This window comes from Bidens hawaiensis, unplaced genomic scaffold (assembly GCF_021521415.1).
Source record: "Bidens hawaiensis isolate Kalapana, Puna unplaced genomic scaffold, B.hawaiensis_p1.1 tig00010347_1, whole genome shotgun sequence".
NCBI lineage: Eukaryota > Viridiplantae > Streptophyta > Magnoliopsida > Asterales > Asteraceae > Bidens > Bidens hawaiensis.
Genome location: NW_027491785.1, coordinates 134,366 through 140,927, shown reverse-complemented (window position 1 = coordinate 140,927; position 6,562 = coordinate 134,366).

The window sequence follows — 6,562 nt, the reverse complement described above, 5'->3', positions numbered from 1 at the left end:
ACTTGTTAAACAAGTCTTGTTTTGTTTAATCCATTTATTAATTAAACCGGTTGTACTCAGGTTAACATGCACATTTAATAAAACATGTTATATTGACCGACCGTAAACCTATTTATTTGTGATGTGTTCGTATCTTGTATGTCAAGAATTGTTGCACATATTACCCTACATAAAATCCGTTTTTATTACGTTTCTTTGCTAATGTTCATATAAAGTTAAAGCATTTTCTTTTGATTAAGAAGGCAAAAAGTATATATTGCAATTCTTTGTTGATTAAATATTCACAACTAGCGTAGAATAATTTCTACTTGCCGTTTGACTGTTAAGAAAGGTTATATTTATAGAAGAAACAACCAAACCAAATTAGCCTTGAAGATAAAGACAAACAGAATAATATAGAGAACCTAACCATTGAAACTATGAAGAGTCATTTACATTTTACATATGTTTGTACGTAATTACGTACGAGGAACGAATCTATTAACACTTGTGGTTGTAGATATAACGGAATAAAATATAAAAAACAGTATAAAATCACCATAAAAAAGACGACGCCCTAGTATTCTTGGACAACACAAAACAAAATACAACAGTAGACAAAGCACTCGATGATAGTGCATCACTTTTAGATACTACTATATCATCCTTAGAATCTACTCTTTGAGATGGCAAGATTGATACATTTTAATTGGTATATATATTTTAACTTAAATGTAACATTTTCTATCTTAGAATTGCATTCAATAATTTCTTTTATGGGGGCGATAATAGGGCCTAAAACTAATTTTAAGAGGGGTGATCATTTTCAAATACGAATACACTAAAAAAAAGGTGGACGAATGACCTCTCTCTAAAGGGTATGTTTGCCTGTGACTTTACGATCCCACATCAACTTGTAGAAATCCTTCTCAAAATATTGTCCTCTACTAAGTTCGTTAGTCCTAGATTTAAACTGCACATTCGAATCAAAACGTTGTTAAACTTACGAATAACCCTTCTATAAACAGAAGTGTCATGTCTTAGTTTATTGATGATATAAATACAACACATTGATTAATCTATAACATTGTATCTACAACGCATTGATTCTATCTCTTTACATTATATCGTCTACAACACATAGTGTTTGTTGGCATGATGTAATGGAATGGGATGAAATGAAAAGGGGAATGAAACAGATCATGACCATTTCATTTTCTTGTTTGGTTAATATATGGAAATAGAAATGACAAAAATACCACTACCTCAAAATAAAGAAAAATTATTAGAAAAAAAATGGCAATGGCGACAATGGACTTGACGGGGACGATGGCGGCGGCGGCGGTGGCAACGGACCAACGATGGTGGTGGTAGCGGCGGTGATGACAATGGTGGTTAGGTGGCGATGTAGATGGTGGTCCTCCAGGTGGTGGGGTCAAGCAAGTATGATGAAAGATGAATGAAATGGAAAAACCAGGGGGACGGTGTAAAGAAATGATTTTAATAGAATGCGATTGCTTATATAATTGATTATTCTATTCAGTTGACCAACAAAATACATTTTTTTTTCCATTCCTTCATCATGACCCATTCCATTTTGTTTGTCATTTTTGCGTGTCAAACACTACCATATCGATTCTATTTATTTAATACATCAAATGATGCTTAAAAAGGCGACTAGCCTTTGGAACAAAAACAAAACGAATGAATGCTCATCATACCATGAGCATATATTCCAGGTCCAAAACAGATAGCTACATAGTTAAGACTGAGTTTAAAAACAACTTATTGACTTATTGTTTTTTGCAAAAGGCGATGATTTAAAAAAAATATTTGGCAATCACAAATGTTTTTTATTTTAAGTTTTTGATAAGGTTAAGTAGTTGATTTCAAAAGCCATAAATCCTAGCTTTTTAAAACCACAAAGTCAATAACTTGTTTTCAAACTCGATCCCAAACAATTCCCAAATTTCATATCTAACTCCTACCAATTTAGTAGACATATATACCCACATGGAATCCAGTGCATGGCTTGCTGCATGCCGTTTCATATCTTTTAAGATACGAATATCAGCCACTCTCAAAAGGCATACAGAAAGAAAACATGATAAGAATCCTGTTTAGATTGCAGTTCCACTTTTTATTCAGTTTTTGGAAATAATTGGTATGTGGATAACTATAAGGCATCTTAAAATGTCAAACAAAGGTTCCCCATTAATCCCCACAGGTCACCAAGAGTCTTACATAATTTTACAAGTGAATTCATATAAATAAACAAGTGCGTAATATCATTAATATCGAAATAAAAGGGTTCATCTTCTCACAGATCAATCGCGAGCGTGAAAGTACCGGATTTGGTTAAATCTCTAGAGGAAAGTTAGTGTTGAGATATAAGATATTTAAGTTTCCCATAAATTAGAGATATTAGAGGTTAGTTCTCTTGTTAGTCTTACATTATGCTTCTAACTGTTTATAACCGTTTATGAGATTGAATTAGTACATGTATATAGAGAATTATGTTCGAAGGCAAATCTAGGATTTTTCATCACTGAGGCAAAAATACGTGTCACCCTTGAACGGTCAAATCAAAATGAGTTAGGTTATAACGGGTCAAGTTAAATGGGGCGGGAAAAAATAGTAATTAAACTGTTAGCTTGGAGTCTACTAAATTCGCAACTTCTAATGAAAGGTGCACGCAACATCATCATTGGACTTCTATTAGTAAAATTTTAGAGGATTTCAACCATAAACATTTATTCGTTCTATGAGAAATAGAAACTTAATAATGGCTTGGTTATTCATACACCCTTTTTGGATATTCACACACCCTTTTAACACACATATTATCTTTATATACACCCTATAAAGGATGTCTGAATAACACATCCCTTAATAATATCACCCCAATGATTATGTAGTGCTAAAAGAATAACATTACTGGCAGAGAGAGTTGATGATAAATGAGAAGCGACATTCACTAATTTTTATGTTATGAACGTGTGGATGTAACCTTAGCACTGCCTATCATCCGCAAACCGATGGACAAAGCGAAAGGACGATTCAAACATTGGGAGATATGCTTCGTGCTTGTGTGATTGATCTAGGTGGAAGTTGGGACGACCACTTGCCCCTAATGGAATTTTCATACAATAATAGTTATCACGAAAGTATTCAAACCGCACCGTTCGAGGCGTTATATGGTCGAAAGTGTAGAACGCCCGTGTGTTGGTCTGAAACCGGAGATAATCAATTGTCTGGACCCGAGATAGTTCAAGAAACAACCGACAAAGTCATTTAAATCCGAGAACGACTTAAGACGGCACGTGATCGCCAAAAGAGTTACGCCGATGTCCGTCGTAAGCCGTTAGAGTTCAATGTCGGCGACAAAGTGTTATTGAAAGTCTCGCCTTGGAAAGGCGTTGTTCGCTTCGGTAAGAAAGGAAAATTAAGTCCTCGATTCGTTGGACCTTTTGAGGTACTCGAACGAATCGGCACTGTTGCATACCGGTTGCGACTGCCTGAGGAAATGCAAGGGATACACGATGTATTCCACGTCTCGAATCTGCGTAAGTGTTTGACCGATGAATCGTTGGCTATGCCATTAAAAGACGTTGAAATAAATGAGAACTTAAAATTCATAGAACGTCCAATTCAAATTGAAGATTCGAAAACAAAGAAGCTAAAGAAAAGAACGCTGAAAATTGTGAAAGTAAAATGGGACTCGCGTAGAGGGCCCGAATATACTTGGGAACTCGAATCGGAAATGAGAAAGAAATACCCCCACTTGTTCGAGTAAAGCAATCTCGAGGACGAGATTTGTTTCAAGGTGGGGGGATGTAACAACGTGAAAATTTCGAGTTCAAAGTATCAACTTTCCAAAGTCTAGGGACTAAAATTGCCAAATTCCAAAGTTGAGGGTTTAATTTGAAGATTCTGATTTCCTGACCCATCGCGCTACGCGATGAGTCAGAGGAGAGCCCCATCGCGTATCGCGATGGGGTACCTGACACAACGTGACACGTGTGCCACATGGCACACGGTGGCACTGGTTATCGCCACGCGTCACCACGTGGCAACACTGCTGCCACGTGTAGCGGTGCCTGCCACGTGTCAACACGTGGCAGGTCTGCGCTGTGAATCAGCAGACCTATATCGCGATACGCGATAGGTCTGCTGAGGAACCTATCGCGTATCGCGATAGGAACCAATTCCAAGTCTATAAATAGCAAATCCGGGATTTCATTTTCTCACATCCAAATTCAGTATTCCACTCTCTCTCTAACATCTCTCTAAGTCCCGACAATCATATAAACGATTTGCCTCGATAAGCGTGCCCCGATCCTTTGTTTGTGTACACCGTTTCCTCGAAGTTTGTGACACCCTCCACCCTCAATCATCAAGAAGGGGTTGTTATGGAAATGGGTCCCGAAAGACGTGCCGACGTGTGTTGAAGTTGGCATATCAAAGTTGATCGAGAAAAGTAAAGCGGCGTCGGAGTGCTGCTCAATTCTCTCGGGTTTCTATACGCCACTTAAGGTGCGAGATAAAGAAAAGGGAAAGACCCTTGGACGGTGAGTGAAGCCGATCCTAAAGAGACAAGGTGAATACGCCCCCAAACTTTTACTTATTTAAAATGAGTCAAACTTGTTATTTGAAATTGTTTACAAGGAACTATGTGTTCCTAAAACCGTTATGAATAAGGGTATAAACCTAGCTCTCAGGCTGTGGTATACGTATGTCTGGATCCTTACATAGGTGGTACTATGCGATGTATGGGCATGATCTCACCACCCTTGGTCGTAGGATGCTCTCCTGCAGGGAGTACGACCTTATGTGTATATTTACGGGTACTTAACTAAGTCGAACGTTGCGGTGTTTGCTGAGGTGACCTAGCATAGAGGCTCATATTTATAATGTGTTATTTGACTTTATTATTCCTAAGCCACGTAGGGCCGAGGCAGGCGTAGTCTCGAGGGGTAATAAAGTAAAAGAAATATTTTTGCGTCAGCGTGTTCACCATCATTCGTTGCTAACGTATTCTATTACATTTTGCAGGTGAACAAAGTTAGAGCTTGGCATGACGAAGTACTATGATATCCGATGGCTCGGATTCTTTTTGTGAACTTAATATTTTAAGGTGGTGGTTTTGTAAATATAAACAAATAACCTTTTGTTAACTTAAACGGGTGTTTATAATCCCTTCTTTTGAATATATATAAATGTTACATTTTCGATCCTTAAAGTTATATGAGACTTCCGCAAACTAACGCAACTCTGATTTATTTACAAACACGATACCAAGTTGTGGGTCACACTCCTAGGCCCTGGAAGGGGGTGTGACAAATATATTAGTCAAAGAAGGCAGAGGTAGGGGAAAACAACGAGGCAATGGGAGCAGGAAGAGGAGTCAGTCTAAGACTCGTAAAGATATTGAATGTTGTGGTTGTAAAGAGAAGGGACACTTCAGGAATCAGTGTCCGAATGGTAAGAAAGAGTTGAACGTTACAGAAGACGACACACATAACTGGGTCAGTAGTGATGAGTATTTAGTTCTTAGTGTTGAGAGTAACGTTGATTCTTGGGTGCTGGATTCCGGTGCATCGTTTCATGCCACTCACTGTAGTGAAACGATGAAGAATCTAAAGTTTGGGGATTTTGGAAAGCTTCGACTAGCGAAAGATGATATTTTAGAGGTTACGGGTATGGGAGATGTTGATTTGATAACTTCAGCCGGTACTTCTTGGACTTTGAAAACGTGAGTATTATTCCAAGTTTGAAGAAACGTTTGATTTCAGTTGGGCAGTTAGATGACCAGGGGCACGATGTTAAGTTCGGGAATGGGCAGTGGAAGGTAGTAAAAGGGAATATTGTGGTTGCTCGTGGAAAGAAAATGGGTTCGTTGTATATGGTCGATATATCACGATATATCACTGATGTAACATTCGTTAATTTTCAAACCCGAAAATCCAACCCATTATAAATTTCCAAATATTCGTTATTTAACACAAATGATGAATTTTTTTTATTATTAGTTTTTAATGGAGGCTAAACTAAATTAAAATTGAGTTGCCAATGTGTGAACCTCTTTTACTTGTTTTAGTAACTGTCGGTAATCAAAATAGTGTTTGCAAATTTATAGGAAGTTTTAACAATGATAAAAACTATTTAATAGAGAATGACAAATCCGTTATGTATTTAGAAATATTATAATACCTCTTTTATTGTTTGAAGGTAAATGTTAATTTAATAAGTTTTGTAGTGATATAGAAATTAGTACAAATTTTATGTGGTCAACCCTCCAATTGGAACCTACAACCAATTCCTTTTACGTTTCATTTTATATAGCGTAATTTCTAATTATTTGCAATTTCACATTAATGCTTATTGGTGACAATTATGAGTAATAATAAAATTTTAGATGTGATGCGTATTTCACATTTTATATATATATATATATATATATATATATATATATAAATTCCATCTAGTCATTTGGTTCAAGCCTCCGGCCTCAAACACTCAAATCAATATGTGTTCTACAAGAGGCTCCCTAGTTGTAACATCAAGATTATGATTTTTCTGT